Below are 23,073 nucleotides of genomic sequence, written 5' to 3' on the forward strand. Positions count from 1 at the left end.
TAAACGAATGTCTGACTGTGCCATAAAAGACGCTCAACACCATTAAACATTGGGCTGTCAGCAATAATTACAGAATGTGTTCACACTGTTTAAAAAAGCAAAAACTACAGAGAGGAAGAGAAGTGACATGAAAATTCAAATGTGAAGAAACTAAATAACTACACTTGGAAAAATAAAGTGTTGCTTATGTGACTAGAGAGTGTTGTTTCAAAAAACCACAACTTCTGAGCAAATTTTGCCAGTGAATCTTTCATGTAGGAAGTGGGAGTGATGAAGAGGAGAAAATGCTTGGCCCTTTTGCAGTTTGCCCCTTTCTTTCTCTCTCTTGGTCTTGAAAGGTAGGCAATCTCCACTGCGGTTTTGTAATGCTGATAGTTTAATGTACATGGATGTAAATACAGCCTCACCTGTCCACTTAAGTGTACATATTAGAAATTGCAAGGTACATCTGAACAGTGGAAACTAAAGAGTCTGGAGTCCATCAGTATATCTTCTAGTCAATGAGGGAACACCTGCCGTAGAGGAGTCACACTTTAAATTTGTTTTTTATACCTATAGATCGCAAATAACGTCTCCAAGGGCTCTCAGTCAAAAGAAATGTGGGTTCTTGAGTGGTTTGTGCTTGGTGTTTGCTTTCACTGCAGAGTCAGCTTTGAATTTCTTCATCCTTGTCATTGTGCCCCGACTGTGTAACTGCATCAATGAGAAAGTGTGATTGTAAGGCACTTGCAGTGGACACAGGAGGAGGTGTAGTGCCGCGAATGTATACTGTTTAAATGATTGGGTTTTAAACTGCTTCTGTCTCTCCAAAAATAGTTCTAATGCTCGACAGCATTTTAGTTCAGATTAAAAAAAAATTTTAAAATCCCCCACGTTCCCAAACGTGTGAAAAATATTACGGAAGAGCTATTCATATCCTTTGGTTTGCTTGCTTAAGTTGAAGCACTTAGAGACGCTTTTTGAGCATTGAATTCTTGTGTTTCTGTCAGCATTTTGTGGGGCCATTTGGACTCATCTGTGGCTGTGCATCTTGCCCAGCACCCTGGTGTTGGCACCTCTGTCACTGGCTGACACGTTCCAGCTGGTTTTTAACACATTCACATGCACTTCAAGCAGACAACAGATATTCACTTCGGCTGCACTGTGCCAGGTGCCAGCACCAGGTATCCACTCTCTCTGTACAGAGCACACCTGGAGCAGAGCAGCCATGCATTGGCAGGACTGACAGTGCAAGCTGTTACAAATGCTTCTGGCATTAAACCCTACGTGGGTACCCGCCTATGCCTGCCAGTGCCCTGCAGCCTCACATCATATCTTGCAAATAGTGTGCAGACTCTCTGAAGACTCTCTTAGGAGGACTCTTGGCTTCCCCTATGTGCAGCAGCAAGGATTTGGGAACAATTTCTTATTGCTCTTTGGAGCAGGATACCTTCACTGGGCAATACAGCTGAGTGGCAGAAAGACTGACAGCTTCATTCAAATAGTCTTGAAAATGGCAAATCAGTTCATTAATCCATTTACAAAATTAATGCATTACACAGGGAGCTAAACAAAATTTGGCAGCTCTGCCTATATCCCCTTTGCACCTGAGGAACTGCTGAGTGACAAAGTAAGCAACCTTCACTCTGCCCTTAGCAGGATATCATAGCCACAGCCCTCACCAGAACCTGCAGGGCAAGCCTTGCTTAGTAAGATAGCACATGTGAATTTTTGTGCATAGGATGTCTAGCTGCAGGAAGATTTTACTTTATGGAACTGGACCATCATGTAGAAGTAGGTTGATCTTCCTGACCTAATAACACAGGTCCTGGAACTGAGGGTTATGTAGGGTCAGTCCTCCCGGTAGTTCCAGCCAGAACAGAGAGGTACAAGAGGTAAAATCTGTTATTAATTCTTAAGTATTTCATCTGCTTTCTTCTGTGTTAATGCATCACAGGAAAACCCACGTTTCACAAACATCATCATCATTTTCTTGTGCAGGGTGGCTGGTTGAAAATGTGGACCTGGAAAAGCACAATGCCCCTTTAGTGCTTGGTAGGCTCCTCTGCTGGCACTGACGGTAAAGGATATGGCTTTCCTGCTGACTTCAGCGAGAGGTAGGGCTGTTGGAACAGTTTTCCCTGGCTGTGCTTTAGTCATATGCATTTCCACATGCGGCAGGGTTAAAAGATTCATCGCCCTTCCTGACTCTGCTTCACCCCAGTATTTGAGAGCAGTGGTGGGGGGCAGCGAGGGAAAAAGGAAGACATTAATACACAACGAAAAGCTGAAACCAAAAGGCCAGCCCGTGCCGCATGTTCCCACTTCTCGGCAACTGTGAGTCACACGCATTAAACACATTTGTGTGCCGGTTGTGTGAGTTGTCCCTAGAATGCTTCAAACTTTTTATAGCTGCTCCCACTTGCTGCAGTGTCACCTGCTGGTGAGATCAAAGCACTCAATAGCACGCTCCCCCGCTCCATGCTCAACAAAGTCACCGGAGCCCTTGAAAACTCCTACAGATGTTTCCTCTCTGAAGACAAAAGGATATTTTTCTCCCCTCCCTTCCTCCTTCACACCAAAGAACAAATCCTATGCCTGGCTGAGTTTGTACCACCTCAGATTAATTGGCACTAATGCAAATGTTCATGGCTGTGTGTGGGATGTTGCTGAGAGCATAATGGTTGTCGTATTTGCTTGCATGTGGTTACTCCACTTCAGCTGTGTAATTCATTGCTTTATAAAGTGCCTTACAATGCGCTACAGCACAGGAAGCTAATCATATGCTGTGGCAGACAATACAGCAGAGATTCAGAGTTACTGCAGGTCTCCTAAGGCCCGTGCCCTGAAGTCCCCAGTCCTTTTTCATCAAAAGTCCCCCTCGAGTGAGTGTCTATTTTGCCACCTGGAACAAACTCTTAGAACTGCCAGAATGTCTGGAGCTTTTCTGCTGGCTCCTCGTGGGATTCCCTTTCATTCCTTTTCAGTCTAATTCCTCTTCCCTTGACTCCCACCCTGAGTTTCTCTCCCTCTTTTTAGGCATCTTATTGGCAGTGTACTCCAGGCGTAGCAGTGTGAAGATTGTATAAGAGTTTCCATTATAAGGGGGTTATTTTGAGTTGCTTATGTTTTTGGCTGCAATTTTAAGCATTTGATATCAAGCCCAGAAACAATTTTTTAATTGGAAAGTGTAAGCTGAGATAGGTACAAGAACAAAGATCTCTTAAAAAACAATACTTCCAACGGTGTAATTTTAACAGTTCTCACAGATCTGGAGATGAATTGGTGTTTGATTCTGCAATATCTTTCGTCTCTTCTTGTGCCCTTGAGTGTCACTGGGTGGTAGTCACAGGGTGTTTTTTTGTGAATGTGGACTCTGCTCTCTAGGTACCAAGCTATGTGCTACCAAGATCTCATCTCTACTTTCCTCTAGAGAGAAAATCTCTCTCTCTCTCTCTTTGACCAATAAAGCATGGATGAAGAAAGGTGAGCTCCTCTGCTAGACAGTGACAATTGAAAGGCCAGCATAGAAGGAGGCAGTGAATTTACCCAGCTGGTTGCACAAGTTCTTGCCTTGGTCTAGTTTGCTAGGCTAGCAGAAGCTGAACCATGTAGAAGTTCATAATTTAATTTATTTTCTAAAAATGCACAAAATTCTATTAGAAACCCTACATGACAAGACTATCAAATTGCAAACACTCAAAGGCTAAGGAAATGACAAAATTGAGCTTGCCTACCCAGCCTTAATTCTGTTTCCTCGCTTGTATAGTTACAATAAAGTTTAATTAGATTGTCGCATATTATTTTGGGGAGCTGCTGGAGCTGGTCTCCCGCCTCATTCATTTTGCATGCTAATGCAGTGTAAGGCAGTTTTTCTTGAAACACTGAGGGCTGGAGTTTCTCACTCACTGCAGGGGCTGTATGATGTGTCATAAATAAGATTGGTGTTCATAGAAGGCAGGAGCTGTGAATGTAGAATGATAATGAAGAGTGTGGATAGTGTCAGAGTAACCACTTACTCCCTCACCCTGCCAGCCACCCACTGCTATTCCAGTCCCTCCAGTCCACAGCTGCGGACACCAAACTGATACTCCCATACTGGGCGCCTCCCCAGCAAACTTACATAGTCCCATGCTCCTGTTTCCTGGGAACCATTCAGGAGAAAATGTCAGGATGTTATGTACCCTAATTCAGTGACCAATCCTGAGGGATATACTGACACTCGTATGTGTCCTGTGGTAAATTACTGCTGTGGGAATGACAATGGCTCCATATCTCACTAGGTCTTTTGCCTTAAAAATTAGAATCTTGCTATGGTTATTCATAGAGAAGTTTCTTCATAGAGAAACACTCTAAGGACAAGTTCTCTTTTCATTCTAAGGCAGTGGTAAATGTGAAATTCAGTTTCATGCAATAGAGTTAATTCGTATTCAGGCAGTCATTACTGTTCCCAACAAATGAAAGGTTTTTGACCATGTATTTGAGGGGTCAGCTATCTGTCTTCCCTGTTTGTATTTAAGGGTGGCCATCCCTCTTCTGATAAAGATTGTGTATTTCTCCTCAGATGTTTTTTTCTGTATATTTCTGATTGGTTGTAGGTGCTGGAGTGAGTTTTCCTTTTAGCTACTGATGCTACTCTTTGAATTTGAAATGCATGACAGTAGAACTTAAGTGTAATAACAAAAGGCAGTCTCTGCTCCTGTATTTTCACTTGCCTCTTTCCCATGTTTTTCTGCAACTGTAGCAAAATGCTGAATCGCTTTAGTATTTCATCTTCAGAAAGTAAGAAATATTGCCAAGGACACTGAGCCACACTGAAATGAGAAAGGGCTCCCAGAGCACTGAGAAATGTTCCAGTTCTTTTAGGTTCAACCAGCCCTTTTCTGTTTGTTGCTTCAACTTATGTAAATTATTAGAGTTCAAGTAGATTTAATATTTATCATCCAAGACAGGAAGGGTCAGCCCTCCTTTCTTCTACATTCCCTCTACTGGAAAAGTATAATTTCAGTAAAATGTCAGCATTTGTGATTTAAATACATTTCTGGAAGAGGAATTGCAAATTGTTATTTCTGCTGTCCCTTCCCTTAAAGTGTCTCTAATTTTTTCTCTCTGATATACTGGGATCTAAGGAGTAAAGCAAGATGACTACAGTTGCTACATAACAAGGCTTAAAACCGGTTTCCTTTTATAAAGCCCTTAAAATGCTTCAGAGTCTTTGGACAAATTGCTGAACAAAGCACATCACCTTAGTGATGGTGACCTGAGAGTGTCCAGCAGGATCCCTCCATGAGCTCTCATTTTTAAGATGTGATCTCTAGATGAAATAGATTACTTGTTCATTATTGTTTGGAGATATCACTGTTTGCACTGAAAGGGTGTGTACACCCCATTGTGCCACACATTGAGCATCATGAATTCCTATGATCTCTTCTTATTTCAGGAATAAATAAGAGCAATTAAGAACTTGTAAAGCTAGGTGTGATGTCAATATAAGAGCCAATCTTAACCCTTGACTTGATTTGCATCCAGAAAACAAAATCTTGGACTGTTCTGGGACATGATGGATTGTGATACTAACACTTTCTGGTAGCAACATCAATTCCTACAGAATACAGACTTCCATGAAATGATTACCCCATGCAGTTACAGATACCGGAGTCTTCGCGGACCAGGTGCAGCACTACTCTTAACAGTTGTCAATTAGTGTTTTGAAAAGCAATTCTATGCTATTCCTCCACCCATTTTTCAGGCCTCATCTCTTCAAAATCATCAGGCACTTGATTTCCTTTAGCTCCATTCATCAGGTTTTAGAATATTTAGTGTGTTCTGGATATCCATGCATCCATCCACACTTTTTGATTACATCCTTCAGCTGCTCTCATAGGCTTTTGTTGTGCAGGTTTTGTCCTGCTGTTCATTCCTCTTAGTCCTGGCATCACAGAGGACTGCAGGACATTTCCTGACCACCCTTCCTCATTCTTGCTTTCTCATGGGTTAGTCCCAGGTGGACAGGTCCTCTAGGGCTCTTCATTTACACTCGCTCTGGGACAGCAGAAGCTCATCCTTCAATACCTAAAGGGGGTCTACAAGACAGCTAGTGAGGTATTTTTTTCAAGAGCATGTAGTGTTATGACAAGGGGGAATGGCTTTTAACTGAAAGAGGGCAGGTTTAGAATAGACGTTAGGAAGAAATTCTTTACTGTGGAGTTGGTGAGGCAATGGAACAGGTCGTTTAGGAAAGTTGTGGATGCCCCACATCCACAACCGAAATGTTAAAGGCCAGGCTGAACCGGGCTTTGAGCAACCTGATCTAGTGGGTAGCACATTTTTGTTATGCTCATTATGTCTCACTCCTTTGAGATGTGGTGTGTAACCTGTAGTCTGTCCCCTCATGCTGGGCCTTGCAGGCAGCTACTGGAGAGTGAAAAAAGAGGTCTTCAAGAACATTTGGCATGGCAAAGGAGGTTGTCATAAAAGAAGGGGCTCCAATAGTAAACAGAGTGACAGACTAATCTTGCAGATGATCATGTGAGATGTTCTACCGGTTATGATCTAATGCTATAGCCTTCTCACCTAATGCATGATTTGATAAGCAACAGGATTTGTGGAATGTTGTGCATGGGGAGAAAAGAAATCTGAGATGTCTAAGCCAAAGTCCCTGCATCATTTTGACTCTTCTAAAAAGATGGCGGTAGGCAGGAAAATTTCACGTTTCTTCCTCACATGCCTTAGAACATTCCTCACATTCCTTAAAACAACACATTAAGGACTTATTAAAAAGAAGGGAAAAAAGAGTATTCAAAAATCCATTAGTTCCCTCACTGTTTTTTGTTTTTTAAAGGCTTCTGTATTTTCATTTTGCTTGAACACTTCAGCTGATTTCAGCCATTTCACTCTCAGTTTGGAGCCCCTCTCTACTTCTGCCACAAAGTTCCATTGCTGTTGTGTTTGTGTTTCCAGGTCTGCAGAGGAAGCCATTACCTTAAAATACAAACAAAGCAGATGTTTTCTTCTGCTAGACCTCATACTGTAAGGAAACTCCAGAGAATGCAAAGAAGTAAATGTGACTGTATGTGTGCATTTGTCCGTCTGTGATCAGTCACAGCGTGCCAAGGGAAGGCTGTGCGTGAGGGAGAACTGGCTGCACTCAGTGCCACAGCTGGGCTGGCCAACTCGTGCCTGCAGGGGCAGCACAAGGGAAAGAATTAAAATCAATTGCAGGCAACATCTTATACTTCCTTTTTAACCCGCTGCAGCTGGGGAAGCTGGGGAAGGGAGCCAGTGAGTGGAATGAGGAGATGCACACAGACAACTGCAGGGTGCAGGAGGGAACAGTGTTTGGGAAGGGGAGGCTTTAGTTAAGGGTTGAGGAAAGCAGCAAAAGGTTATAGGTTTGTTCTTGGTTGGGGTTGGAGATTGAGAGCACTGCTGTCATGATCAATGGAGAAGAGCAGTGTTCTGTCTCTTCCTAAATGTTGTTTGGAGAAAGTGAAGAGGATGCAGCGAGGCACAGCATGATGGGAAGGAGGTGCTGGTAATAGGAGAGGAGCTGGGAAATAGATGATGCTTTGAGGCAACCAAAGATGAGCTGTTTTGCAAGCTGGCTGCTCTAATACAGTGAGACAGAGGGAAGAGTTGTCAGCAGTTGATGTACGTGGCTCATTCAAAAGCTTGATTGTATTCTTCATTTTGTTTTTCAGTACAAGTGGTCTAAAGCTCTGTTTTCTTAAGACTACACTCATTTGAGCTGTAAGAAAAGAAAGAATAAAACCAGTCATATGAAGACTTTGAGTTACAATGCATCTATCCAACGGCTAAAAAAAAATGTACTGCAAATTATAGCAATTAATTTATGAAGAGTATGCAGTTTATGGTTACAAAAGGGCAGTTCCCCTTTCTCCCCTTTCCTTCAAATTTTCCTCCTAAAATCATGTATGTGATCATTATGGATATCTGTTAAATAAAGGGTAACCCCTTGCTTATTACTGGCTGGGGAATATGGCCATTCCACCTGAGGAGCCATTAGGTGTGTACTGTTCTTGTAGCAGCAAATGCAAAATGTTACTGTGACTGCAAATTAACTGGCATCACCACACTTCACAAGTTTCCATGTTGGGCATCAGTGTCCTCCAGGGCCAGGTAATTTTTCCACTGAACTATGTGTGCAGGGCTGGGTAGACAGTGTAAGTTTGCACAACTTGTGTAGTGATTAAAACACTCCCCCACACTCAAAATACAATCTGAGTTTAATTCACTCATTAGATGATGTGTATGGGCACAGATTCTAAAAGTCCTGTAGGTTAGGTGTTATGCATATCTGACCTGAGAAGTTAACCAAAGTTCAGGGTACTGCTGCTCTTTTGCTAGAAGAGATGGATGAGGCAATCAGGTGGTCTGAGTGAAATCTTGTATTATGACAAAGAACGCATGAAGAACTGCTCCCTTGAACCCATGGGGAATCTGACAGAAGATAATCTCTTTACACACAGGGTCAGGTCTCTCTGCCCCAGCCCCTGCTCATCCAGATACTTATTCTTCCCCATTTTGTCACAATAGTGACAAGGTCTTTTTTTTGGTGTATTCTTCCTCAGCTTTTCTTTTCTTGTCTTGCTGTTTCTGTCACGCACAAACCCTCTCAATATAATTGCCTGTGAAACCTCTCTGTCCACATGTGTCTTTGTTTTGGAAGATGGCACGTAGTTATGTTTAGGGTGGAGATCATTATTGTTTCAAACATCTGGCTTCATAGAGAACCTTAATGACTTCTCTGAATTTATTCTGAATGAAAGGATGAAGTGTTACGCCCATCATCTTCCACTAGCTTTTACCCAGCTTGTAGCAAAAAAATGACTGGAAACCACATAACCTGTCAGGCTGCTTATTAAAGATGTCAGGAGAGGACTATTAAACCTCCCTACTCGGAGGGGGAATGTGTGTTGACTGACCTATACAGCAACTGCTGTTGCAGTGTTGGAAAGGCAAAGTGCAAGAAATTTCTTGTCTTTCAAAAAGTAGTAGACTGCTTAGATGAAGGAGCAAAGGGACGTTTCCCTCAAGGCAATGGCAAGGATTGCCCTGAAAGAGATGTGCTGCTGTGACCTTGACTGCACCCCTCCCTGACAGCCAGCTGTGGGTGCAGGGCTTGTAGGAAGTGGTCAGTGCTATTCCTCCAGATCCAAAGAGGTTTCAGGCAGGATCATAACTCATGGCGTCTTGACCTCTCCCTGTGCACCATGGGGTCATGTCTAAATCAAATTCTTTGCCCCGATAGGTGACTTTGTGTGGTGTGAATCAATATGTGTCCTGGAAGAGCAACTTTGAAATACATATCTCTTTAATGTGTGTGCAGACGGGGAATTATATCATGCAAATGCTAATTTATACACATTGGAGATAGAAGTGAGTAGTTAATTCATCCCCCAACACCAGAGGAGAGTCCTGGATAGAAAGTGCATGAGCCATTGAAAAGATATAACACTTAACTTTAGCTGGTGATGCATGTGAGAATGACACCACTACTTTGGTGGTGGTGGAAGAACAAGATGTTCAGTGGTGCTTCTGAAGGTTTGTGATACAGTGCTAACAGGGTGTGAGTGTCTTGTACCTCAGCAGTGGGAGCCCTTTTACTGGTTGGAAATTAAAGAATAGGAAACATAGAAAAGCTGCTGTGATTATAGTTGACTAAACTGTGATAAAAGATGATCTGTTTGTGGGCTGCCATAGCCCTGCTCCTTATTTCCCTGTTGTGAGGCAGTGGAATGCTCCCCTGCAGAGCCTTAATTTCTGGTTGTTTGTATGGAGGGTCTTAGTGGTTTCTGGCAAGTTGTTCCTTCCAAAGTGAGACTGAGCCAGTGGAAGAGAGCTGCTCAGCTACATAATATAGAAATGCATTAAACATGACATCAGGCAGTAAGGTGACTTCTTGATGGGAAACAAACAGAAGTGGGGCTCTGTTAGTAGGAAAAATGGGTAACAGTATAGTTCTAGAGGCCCCCTCATCCCTGGGTCTTACAGAATGTTGTAGAGGGAGGCATTAGGTAAAATTAGATAATATGATGCAAGGGTTATGGCCATTTCACAAACATAAAGTCCTCTGAAGAGTTAAGACACTGTTTTCAAAAGCCGTTCTCTGTGCTGAGCTTAGTATGTTCTTTAATATTAATAGTTAGTTATCTGGATAGGACTGGAAAATAAGTATGTGTGAAAATATAATATTGTCCAGGCTATCAACCAAGCACGTCAGCAACATGGGGCAGTATGGGGTTTGCCATTGGCATTGTGTACCCAGCCCTCTTTTTCTGTAAAAGCTAAAATTAGCTCCTCTACAGCTGTTGTTGAAGGCATGGAAGACTAGAATTGACCAGTGTTGAGAAAACAGGTTGAAGTCACAATAAATTTAGTCCCCAAGTGTGGCAATTGCATTTGAGGTGAAAAAAATTGTAGCATAAATGATAACTTTATTACTTCAATGTGAGGGACGAGTACACCACAGTCAAAGAGAATACAGCAGTTTTAGCCTCTTCTCACTTTTGTCCTAAATGTAAATAGGGCATCACCAAGATAGATACCACCTCTGATTTTGTCAAATCACTTGATATGGTTATCCAGCCATGGCTGAACATATAATGCCCTCCCTCAGACATTTTCCTGTGATGTGGAGTTACTGGCTATGTTGTAATTCAGAAGTGAGCCATTCACTTAGGAATGTACAAGTATTCATGTGTGTCCCTGCATTAAGCTCTCTGTGCATCAGGTTTATGAATCTAGTGGTCTTCTCAAAGAATCACCTCATCAGATGGAGCAAATTGAAAAAGCACCCTCAGCTTTGCAATAATTGCTGTGAACATTAGTTCTCCTGTTTAAATTAATCTTCGATTGTGTTTTATTTTGTCCATAGTACAACAGAGACAAATTCTGCAATTAAACCAGAATAGTTCATTACAGTTGACACTAATAATTGAACAGAGACATTGGAAAATCTCTTTTCTCTTTTACAGCAAGTGTGCATGATTGTAAGAAGGTTATATTGGATATAAAAAGTCACATTACAGTAAAGGAAGTGCATGAATCCATAATCTGGATAATGGGAAAATGTTGCTCGCAGGAACAAAGGGCATTTTACAGTCCCAAACTCTAATGAGTGATGATAAAGAACAGAAACTGAAAAAGAATCCTGTAAACCTATGGCAGTGCTATAGGTTTGGCTGGGATATTAGGCCAAGAGATAGAGAGACATTTACTCTTATGTCTGAGTCCCCAAAAAGCTGAGGAATATTTACTGTTGGTGCTCTTACATCTAAACTGCACCTCAGTATTTCTTTCTGAACCCTTTCCTGGCAATTAATATCTGAGAGCAGGACTACATTAATTTTTCAATCAAGTATGTTGTACCTTTATTCTAATACACATAGCTTCCTCATGGCTGGAAAGACATGAGGGACAAAGAGACTACCATAGGGAGGGGAGACAGAGCATTTTTATGGTCAAGGGTCAAAATACCTTTCCCACTAAAGCTAAGATTCAACATTCAGGCCACATTTACATTAAGAAATAAAACATAGAGTTCTTTCTGCAATGTGAAGTTACCGCTCCTCATGCTCTGTCCTTCTGTGAACTTTCAGAAATTACCCCACTAAAACCCCAGTACGAAGAAGGATTTTGCTCAAAGTTTGAAGTGCCCACATTACAAAAAAATACCCAAAACCAAAACCCAAACCAAAACCAAAAATCTACTCACTCACCCAACCAACCAAAAAAAGGCAGGAAGGGATTACATCAGCAAAATTGCCAGTTTGGGTAATATTTTCACAAGTGCCCAGCTGGGATGCCAGAAGCCCAATAACAGCTCCCCTGCTTTTGAAGGTGTGATGTTTTGCATCAGTCTGTCCTCAAGGTATTCCACTGATGGGAGCTGCAGCTGCACAGTGCAAATGAAGGCCTATGTAATTTATTTCTTTCCTCCTAATAACAGCTGCAACCCCAAATTTACACACAACTACTTTTTTCCCCCTAAGACAAAGAGCTTTTTAATGCACTGCTGTGCAAATACTTTCATTGGAAATGTCAGGGATTTGGAAGCAATTTTGACCTTGGCCACCATTTTGGGGGACATGGGCAAGCTACTTCCCTTGCATTTGTGCAGCTCTCTTTAAGGGTCATAGCAGTTATTTGCTTCTCAAAGATATAATGCTGTGATGCTGTGTATACCTGGGTAGGTATTTGGAGAGAAAAGGCTTCATGCAAATGTAATTTAAAAAACATTATATTGACCTTCAGAACAACTGAAATATAGTGAATTTGGTATAAACTAATATGAAAAATTAGAGCATTAGTTCACTGCTATGGCTTTCTGCTGGTTCAGTACTTTGTGGAGAGAAGACTCAGGCGTCTTACTATTGTGGACTTGAATTTTTAACAGATTTCAAAAGAAAGTTCTGGTCTGCTTTATACGTTTACCCTTGTGTACAACTAATTGCAGATTTTGGAATTCCTTTCCTAACCCAGAGTTTTGCAAAGGCAGATCTCAGAAGTGCTGCACATAGTTCACAGCTCTTGTTCTGCAGATCAAGAAACATCTTGGCTTTAAATGCAAAGAGTCACTTGGGAATTCAGGGAGTGATGACTGGGGAGAGAGCTCCTGATTCCTGAATCCCAGAGGACCTCTACCCAGGAGACGATTCTGCCCCTCTGAACAGGAATTTGAAGAACTCCCCAATTAGCATTTGCCTGAGCCCTGCTTCTTGCTCTTTTTATACTTTCTTACAAGTGTTAATTTTTCTAACATTGTTCAATGATATCTTAAAAATATCTGCAGCACTGGAGGCATTTTTCCCTTCACTGTTCTGTTGTTTTTTTCAAGCACTTGCAATGAGTTCTTCTCTTCCTGAGATAACAGCCTCGCTGAGGTCTAGTGGTTCAATTCTGAAATATTATATCTCTTTTAAAGAACACACCAAAAAGAATATGAAATGCCACATATAAAACAATATTTTGGAATATAAAGAAGCTTGGTTGGATTAGTATTCCATAATAACATGATTATTTCTCTCAAAACCAGTTCTACTTATGTTGTTTCCTGTTTGAAATATCCTGCTTTGCATTTTTTAAAATTTTTGAAATAATTGGTTTTGCACAGCAATCTACAGCAAAAGTATTCAGAGACCCTTGTGCATTTCTGCCTGATCTGCTACGTTTCCTCTCTCCAAAAGAAAAAGACCTTGGATGGTTTAGATACGGCACTCAGCATCCTTCAAAAGACAAAAATTAGCTCTGATGTGATATAACTAAAATGCTGATGGTTCGATTTTTAGCTTTTCAGGGTTGATGATAGCTGAAATAAACCAGTTACACAACTGGATTTTCTTTCAGGAGCACATTTAAGCACATGCTTAAATTTGGGCATATATGTAAGGTCTGAGATTTTTAATATTTTCCTAAATTAGATCTTTGTTTTCCTGGGGGTGTGTAGATAGAGATATCCCTCAGCAGTATAGGTATTTCTCTGAGCACTGCCAGGGCAAAGGGAATGTGAGTGTAAAGTTTAGGGAAGAGCCTCTCACTTCCAATTTCTTGAGGTTTTGCCTTAAGCATAACTTTGCTTCAGAGGGTTGAATCCTCTTCACTCTGGCTTTCTCTTGTTTGATTTGGAAGATGTAGCTATGTATTTCCTTAAGTCCTGATTAATGTGGAGAAACATTCTTTTCATGCTCGTAAAAAACAGACGCATCCCAGCCAGGCCCAGAACATATGTGGCTGGTTCCATCCTCTTTACAACATATTGCTGTGTGAAATAAGGAACATGCGACAATCATCACTTTCCAGTCTCTGGACTGTGATGCCAGATAGAAGGCACCCATCCATTTTTTTTCCCCTCATCCTTTTTATAGTCCTTACTCTCCCATACTGATTAAATTTGAATAGCCATTTTATTGCCAATTCTGTTAGCTATGATCATTCCTTATTAGTCTATTAAATGAAATTAAATGGAAGCAGGAGAATCAGGCCCTTTGCTTGCCAGTTGCTGGCTTGCAGGTTGAAATGGTTCACCATTCCCTTTCTTCTATTGTTGTTAATAAATAAGACGTGCAATTCTTTCATTTAATTCATTTCTGATCTTGAGGTTTGATGGTGTTGATGTTCTAAGAATCCAGAATGAATTAGTCATTTTGTGGTGCCAAAGCTCACTGTGCATAGGAAAGTGCTGCTAGTGATGTGAAAATAAGAATACCACAACAAACCAGGCAGTAATATTTTTATACTTTTTTTGGGAGCTTTTTTTAATTGTTATTGTTCTAGTATAAGGTGGTATATTGACTGTAACTCATCATATCCCTGAGTGCACAGAAGAATGGACTCAGGTGTTCCCAAATGAGAGAATCTCTCGAGAAAAACTCACACTTTTTCTGTTTAGTTTTGCTTTTCCTGTTTCTCTTTGTTCAAACAGAACCATGCTTCAAAAAGCTTTGGACACACAGCTGGACATATATAAAAACCACACCTGATTTGTATTTGTAATTCACCTTTGTCAATCATATTGTTATTTGAACATATAGTTGTTCAACTTATGTATGCACATAGAGAGCTGTTTCTGTACCTTTAAAATAAATAGGAGCTTTGCCATTAAATTTGGGGAGTATCAGATAAAATCCTGTATGTACAGATTAGACATCCAGATTCTTGTGTCTTTCATGTCCAGTGATCTTGAAAATACAGGCTCAATTTGGACACATTGGGCAGCTGGATGCATTATCCAGTATTTGTCCCTGAGCGAGCAGTCATTCTCTTACTCCAGGAGAAAGTGTCTAAATCTGGCTCCATGACAAAGAAGAAAGAAAGAAATCTTTACCTTTCTTCTCTTGGTTCAGACCAGGAATGAGTGAATCAATTTAGTAAGCACGTAAAATACATTGAAAGTTGAGAGAATTTAGGTTTGCGTTATAGGTATAGGATGTGACTTTGAAGTGTCTGTTCTTTATTTCCCTCTCTTTCTTCCTGATTTATTTACTGACTCCCAGGCAAACTTGTTTGCCATGTGGTGCAAATTGAATTGAAACTGCTGAATTTCTCTGACTGCCTAGGGTACCTACTGTCAGAAAATCTGCACAAGTTTTAGAATTAGCAAGCACACAAAATGTTTATCTCACTTGTTAGCTTGGTAAAAGCCCACTGACTTTCTGAAATCACAGCAGCGAGCTGTAAATGATGTGTGAAATGAAAAGGCTTTGCTCACCCAGCGAAGACAGAGCAAACATTGAGGAAGCTGTGCCATTGGACTGGGCTTGGTGGAAAGGAGGAAAACAGCTGTGATACAAGAAGAATTAAGCCCAGAATATACCGGCAAAGACAGAAAATAAATCAACTTTGATGTAATTTTCTTATGCAGGTTTTTTTTCTTTTGTCTTGCTCTGTTTCTTTTTTGCACAGAGACTGCAAAGCTGAGTGGTTCTGGTTTGTGTGACTTGCATGAAGTTTTAAATTTGAAGTGATCATTGATTTGTGCATTATGTTCCAGTATGTTCTACTGCATCAGGCATTCTGTTTTGTTTCTGTCCACGTCTACATGTTTTACGGGGAAACAGCTTTAGCAGGGAGTCTGTGATAGAAAACTGACTTGGAAAATGAGTGCCAGTTCAAGGGCAGAATCATCTGTCTTTTCTGCCTTCACCCTTCTGATGATCTGGGAAGGAAAGGGAAGCACATGGGGGTTAGAAAATTGAATGACACACTTAGAGGTTAGACAGAGGCATAGATTTTTAAGGAGTTTACCCTTGCAGAGGAATCAGATGCTGAATCTGTTCTGGCTATCACCACGCTAATGGGAAAAGAAGAAGAAAGGGATAAGTTGAGAACCATAGGATCTCCTCACCAGTGGGTGCTAGTGGGTACCAGCAAGGATCACATATCCCTGGCTCTCCCCAAGTTTACTCTGTTTCCATACTATCTGCCATTCCTACCCCCTATACTTGTTGGCTTAACCCCATTAAACACTGACCCTATGGATGCTGGAATGAGTAGACATAAGACCATTATGTGACTGCTCAGTTCGAACATTGAATCAGGGGAATATGAATATATAACTTGGATGGTAGCTGGGGATTAATGTTGTACAAGCGTGCTAGCACAGCTTCTGGATGGGATCTAGCTTGCTCTGTCCAGATCCAAGTGTGAGGAGAGCAGGTGTGTGGTTGTCTGCTCCTGTAAATCTGCTTTAAATACTGCATTGCCAGGCAGTATTAGATTTAAACCCCATTGTGCAAAGAAGCTAAATAGCTATCCCTGTCCCAGGATCCAGGCTTTGAATTAGAGCTTTTTGTTATAACAACTTATATTTCCAAAAAGCCAAGATGCTCTGTTGCGACAGTTCCTAACAGTACAGTTTACAATTTTTTTTTGCTGTATTTTGGCTTGTTACTGTAAAATACTGTGACAGATGGAGCATCATCTGTCAACCATTCCTATCTGACACAGAGTAGAAATTATTGCTGTGATGAAATTATTGATATTGTATCTTTACATTTAGGAGCAAGGAGGATCTTATACTCAACTGAATAAAATCAAAAGCAGTTTAGTTTAGGATCCAAAAGGGATTTTACTCTAGGAAGACCCTTAGTGACTGGAGGTGGAAAAGATTTTAGTCTTGGCAGACACAGCTACATAAAAGCTAATTTCTCATAGCTGTCTTATTGCTTTCTATGATATGTCAACACTAGTATGGAACACTGGCTTGGATTTATTGATGAATCTTTCCTGTGTGTTTTTCAGGCAAATAAGAACTAAGGAAAATTCAGTGCGGCATTTTTTTTCTTTTTTTGGTGTGTGTGTGTGTGAACACACTTCTCTGTGTAAGATGTAAGAGCAAGGGGAGAGCTTGACAGCTTGGCTAGCCAGACTTACAGGCAGGAGAACCATGGAAGACAAAGGCATTGTGAAAAACAATTAACAAAAAAGATTTAGTTTTCCAAGAGTTGCTGGCACAGATACGGATGTGGTACTAATGTGGCAGTAATTATAGTGTTAATGCCATCTTATTAGTTCTTAAACCCAGGATGCTTTCTCATTTTAATGACCAGTGGCTTTTATCACTGATTTGCTACATCATTTGCTAATACTCTTGATTTAAGTAGTTATGCTGGAGAAACAAGGAAGGGCTAAGATGAAATGATAAGAAGGAAAGAGATTTGAGGATGTGGCTCTTACCAGTGATGGTCCTTGTGCCTAAAAGTGCCTCCTTAGGTTGACCCTGATGCTGGAGAGGAAAGCTTATCTACATACAGGCAAATGAAGCCAGCATCAGACAGCAGGTAAAATGTCTTGTTGTACTATCCTGAAGCTGTTATTAACTGAGTGGGGAAGTCTGTTCTCCATGATTTTTTGTTCCATTAAAGCTAGTAAGAAGTGAAAATTCTTATCCCTTCAGCAAATAGCGATGGATTTGGTGCTTCTTGGGATTATCCCCAAAGAAATATGCCACCTGAACATCTTCAACCTTGAGCTAAAGCACCTGTAAACCTAGATCTGAAAATCTTGACATCAAGGATTTATTAGGGCATTTCTTAATATGGCTTTTTGCTGTGCCAGAAAAACAAATAAAGAGTTCATTTTTCTCTGCTTCTTGTTTAAATTAGAAGGACACAGGCTTTTTACTTTGTCCTGAAAAACAGTCCAGCCACATTTGTGGACAGTGGTTTGGATTGGTTCTTATTTTTTTCTGAACCTGCCTGTCCATTCCCAACAGTGAAAGGGAATACTGTTCATTAGGTGATTAAGAAAAGTTTAGAGTGGCTTGGAACAGCACAGAGGTGAGTTTTCCTGCCAGAGAATCTATTAGTAAATGCTTTTATGGGACTCCTCACTCTTCCAGAATGAGTAAGTCGTGCATTCACAGTCTTGCAAAGCAATCATCTGTGAAGTGTACGTGAAGAAATGTAGGGGAGGCATGTGTGGTGTGTGTTCCAATGGGACTATTCCCTAGCCACCACTTGCTTCGGAAATTGTATTAAAAAGTACAATTGTTGGTCATTAGGGTTAGCCTTGCAAAGCAGGCATGACAGCATTAGCAGGAAATGCTTCCTTGATTTCAATTATAATGCATAAATTATACTCTTCTTCTGTCTTATCCGTGCAACATTCAACAACAGCATTTTCATCTTGGTCTGGGGAATAGAATTTTGCACACGGTATAACTTCCATTGCCTTAAATACGGCCTCCCCAATTTTATCACTGAGCACTCAAAATCTTCATTATTACAGTTCAGCCAGCAGAAATTAGTTGTATTTAGATCCCAGTAGGCCATAGGATGCATGCAGCTTTGAGATTTGGCTTCCATTTAGCCCTAGGAAGCAGTCTTAAAGCTTGACGATTGAATTACAAGAAGTACTTGTATCCCTCTGCCAACAGTAGAGTAAAAACCAGAGCTGTCCTGGGGTGTGAAAAGCAGGGAAAGGGAAAGATGGGACTAATCATTCCTTCCTATAAGACTGAAGTATCTATGGGAAAATCCAGTTCCTCTGATTTGCTTTCATCTGGCAAAACCCTTGCATGAAAAAGTGGTTGCGATAATTACATATTAGAGGTCACTTTATTATTTACAGTGGTTTATTCATGAAGCAAAAGTATGTAGCTTGCTGATCTTGTTGTCCACACATGTGAGACTTTATCTGCCTTTATCTGAAACATTTGTAGGGTTTCTCTGACTGGTTTGGGTAGCAAGAGCAGTGAAGCCTCCTGGAACATGGACTTCAACCATGCAAATCTGCATATAAGGACTGTGGTGGACTTGTATGACCCTCTTCTGCTGTTGGAAAGTCACTTCTCCTAATACTTAAAGTAGTTACTTCTCCCTTTACTATCATCCTACCTCCTGTTATGGTCCTAAACCAGCTCACCAGTATCAATGAACATGAACTGTTCAGCCTATCAACTTAGTGTGTAAAATCAGTATTTCTTCTACCTTTTGTATTGAAACAATTCTCTGTGTATGTGTGCGTGTGTTTGCATTAGAGAATTGTGCTGCCTTGCCTATGTTTAGCACATATGTGCTTGGTAAATATATCTCAGTTGAAATGCCTGTGTGCATGAAAAGAGGAGTTTCTTGATGTTGTCTCTACAGAAGACTAAAAGTGTAACTCCAGGAAAGGAATGTGAAGTGTTCAAAATGACAAGAAAAATGGATCTGATGTTGAAAAAATACAAGTCTGTGAGTTTTATTCCAAAGAAGAAAACTACTTGCTGCTTATAAATCTTCTATTCACTCTTTTATCTACATCATTAATTGAAATTCTTCTTAGTCAGTTCTTTCCTTCTCCTCAGCAGAAGTAGCAAATTTTTCCAGTTTTCTGAATTTGGTCCTGAACTTTTTAAGACCTTCACATATATTACAGAAATGGCTAATCCAGAGAAAACCATTGACTGCTTTTCTGTTTCCATGTATTCACAATTTCAACATTAGAGGAAATGCACCAAGAACTAGTGAAACATTAACACTGGAAGCTTTGCACAGTGGACCACTGGCTTCAAATAATTTTACCCTCTGTCTGAACAAAAGTTGTTTTCAAGTATAAATACTTGGGTGTTCATATTATGAGTTTATCTACTTGTTAGCTAAGATATTAGAGGCAAATATTATTTGTGATTGTAACCTCATAGAAAGACAGGAAACTTAATTGTTCCATACCATCTAACAGATGCTTCCCAATAACCTGTAAGTCAAAGATTATTATGACTGAAATATTTTAATGCTAAAATAACCAAAACTGGCTTTTTATCACTGTTCTTCATGGGCAGGCAGCCCTGTTTGAATTGGTTTTGTCTCCAATTTTCTGAATGTCCTCTTGCTACAGAAAAGAAGGAAGTTTGTACTGTGTCCAAGGAACATGGTAACTACTGTATAAAGTTCTAGACCTTGTGCAAACTAGGAGAAAAAAAACCCCAGTATTTTGCATTCATAAAGCACCTTCTGTTTGTTTCAGCTCATGGTGAAAATGTGAACTCTGAGTTAAGAAGCAGCATTATCATTATATCCAGCTTTCTGATGAGTAAACTAAGGCAGAAAATACAGTGAAATTATGAACTCAACTAGGAACGAAATCCAGGAACAAGAAATACAGTGAAATTATGAACTCAACTAGGAACAAAATCCAGGAACAAGAAAAAATCTTCAGCACTTAAAAGACGAGAAATGTTTCCCATTGCCCTTTCCATTGTATCAATCGAATATATAAGAATGTGGCATTTTCCTTCCCTTAACAATTTCTGATGTGGTAGACAGAGAAATGAGTAACATGTGTGTCATAAAACAAGTTCAGATTTTTTTTTAACATTAAAAAATGTAGTTTGCCCCTAACTCTTCATGCCAGGATTTGAGGACTGGGAATCTATTTTGTATCTCCAGTCTGCACAAATCCTTCCTCATATGTGCAAAACATCTGGGGGCTTCTCCTTATCACCACTTTCTTACAGCTGTTCCTTCAAGCTCACACTTGATGGCTACAGTTGGTGTGGCAGAGAGTAGAGTAATTCTACATTATGTGCTACTATTTACAGGTGACTGGGGATATTTGCACTTGAATGCTGTGTGTGTGCCTTCAGCTAATAAGCAAGAGTTTGGTTCTGAGAGGTCTTACTGGTTTTCACTACCAATGACCGTAAATAATGGTCACTGATGCACAGCATCCAACAAGTTGCTCGTCTGTTTCCTTTTATTGCAAATGTTGTATTTTCCATTCTGGCTACGCAGAAAATTTTTGTAATTTCCAATGCTCCTTGTTAATCTGGGAGCAGAAGCATTACTGAACAAATGCACACTGGAGAACCCAGGGCAGAGATATCTCCAAACCCACCACCCACCCCCTTGGAAACAAGGGAGAGTAAGCCTGGCAATGCCACAGCTGCATTTTGCCTGGAATTGAGGTGACCTGCTGTTCCTCACTTTTGGAACTTTTACTCCTCAAGTATTGGTTTAGTTAAAACCTGTGAACAAGGTGGTGTATCTTACAAAAAAATACTCTAGCTATCTTAAAAATGATGTGGACTGCTGAAATGTTCCTCTGTATCTGTCAGAAATGGGACTGTATCTCTTATTCACTTTACCCATCCTCCTGAAACCTCATTCCTAAAACAGCAATACTTCTCTTCCATATTTCCTAACATTGCAGCATTATTCTAAGTTTCATAATCTCTCCTACCATCACAGTCATACAGAATTCATGTGCTTTTACCCACCATGCATAGGACGGAAGACCTGGAATGAAAATGTAATTAAATCATATGCAAATAAAAAATGCAGCAGCTGACTTCATAAGAAGGAGACTGTCATATCAAATACCATATTGTATTTGATTTCAATATTAACTGATAGGATTAGCAGAGATGAAATTTACCTTAGAAAGGTGAGCCTGCCTAGAGTTACTGGTGAAAGGATTTCAGTGCTTTTGCAGCTTTTGCACTCAGGAGCTTTTTTGTTCCTAACCTTGGTGCAAAGAAAGTTTTGTGGCAGCTGTAGGTTTTGCTGCCTGGGTGGTGCTGTATTTCCATCCAGCCTGGTCCAGAGGGTGGCCAGTTGTGTGAGTGTGGCTGAAAGGACAGGTCAGCCTGCTGTCTGCAGCAATGGCAGGGTAGGGCTGGGCCATTTGCTCTGTTCCTAAGTGGGCTGTAGAGATGGGCAGCCTGGGGACACTGTGCCCCAAAGCCTGGCTGCTGCCCAGGAGCTCTGGCTGCAGTCACTTGGCTTCATACACTGGTAGAATTTTAGGGCATCCTTTTCTTGCACCAGTGCTAGACTCTAGATAAAGAACAGAGGCAGGAATTGCCTTTGCTGGACCCGGTGCATAGGAGCAGAGGAGAAACAAATTGCCTTTCCTCTCTCTGTTGGTGCTTGTGGAGCAGTTGGGCACTTCTTGTGTTGTCTCTGCCTTTCTTTCACAAGGCCCTGAGAGCTCTCATATGGCTGGTGTATGGGTCTGTGCACTGTCATGTTCCCTGGCTTTCCTCCTCCCGTGGGAGTGCTGAGCCTGGCCCTGTGGTGCAGGGACCTCTCAGCCAGTGCCATCTCCTGGTGCTGCTGCCTCCCAGCCCCTACGCCTTGGCTCAGGGCTCTTCTGACCTGCTGCCTTCATAAACACTTCAGTGGCTCGGCCTTCGGTGTGAAGTGCCTTGGGAGCCCAGTATGAAAGGTGCTATAGAAATGTAGTTTTGATTTAATTTGGTTTGATTTACAGTTTGAAAAATGAAAATCTTTCTGCAAAGCTAAGACCCCTATGAAATTTTTCCGCTTGCTTCTGCTGCTTGCAAAGCTACCTGCATTCCCTTTTGGATCACTGGGGATTTCCTTGACACATTTACACTCCTGTTCTCAATAACTTCATACCCAGTCTCATGCTGACACTTTCTCTCTTTCTCTTTCTTTTTATTTATTAAAATTACCTGCTCCACAGGTATTAAACATAACCAAGCCAAGCAGAATAGAGGCCAGTCATAAAAACATAGATGACTACATTTTTCCTGGTTATGATCTATGACAGGCACTTAGTCCTTTAAAAAATTGCTACACCTTCAGAGCCTAGAGATCTGGGGACCCCAATAGCATCAGAGGTTTTAAGAAAACATTGTAGCCATTTCTTTTCAAATCCCTGTACTTCCTGAATTTCTGTCCTTATTTTTGTACTACAGTGTCATTCTGTTTGATGCTGGGTTCCTATACTGACAGGCACTCTACAAACCCACAGGAGTTGCCCCAGAAACCGCACACTTAAGCAGACAAAAATATTGACAAGAAAGCAGAAGTACAAGAGAGGTGAAGTGATTTGTTCAAGGCCACAGAGCAGCTCACTGGCAGGGCTCACTGTGGAAGACAGGCTTTCTGGTGCCGTACCCACAACTGTTACCTGCCTCTAAATCTCTGAATTCATCCTTTAATCCTTTGGCATTCACAAAGACTTAAAAAATTTGCTTTTTACTGGACTTGGGGAAACTTGATGGTCCCTGAAGTGGAAAATATCAAAGAATACGGCCAGCACTTGTAAAATTAAGTTCGGTTATTTAATGTATTCCTAGAAGTTTTTATCTCTGTGAAGAAATACAGTAATCCAGGTTCCCTT

General features: G+C 40.9%; 1 long non-coding RNA gene across 2 annotated transcripts in view; it reads left to right on the top strand.

Annotated features, from left to right (window-relative positions):
- Positions 1 to 23,073, top strand: part of LOC148224348 (uncharacterized) — a 217,296-nt gene that overhangs the window by 24,313 nt on the left and 169,910 nt on the right. The window contains exon 1 of one of the 2 annotated variants that reach the window (XR_015802416.1): positions 1,980 to 2,096. The exons of the other annotated variant lie outside the window; for it this stretch is intronic. This is a non-coding gene — a long non-coding RNA (uncharacterized LOC148224348). Of the gene's footprint in view, positions 1 to 1,979; positions 2,097 to 23,073 lie in introns of those variants that run through there. 2 annotated transcript variants of the gene reach the window in all.

Source organism: Sturnus vulgaris, chromosome 3, assembly GCF_052056855.1.
Source record: "Sturnus vulgaris isolate bStuVul1 chromosome 3, bStuVul1.hap1, whole genome shotgun sequence".
NCBI classification, from domain to species: Eukaryota; Metazoa; Chordata; class Aves; order Passeriformes; family Sturnidae; genus Sturnus; species Sturnus vulgaris.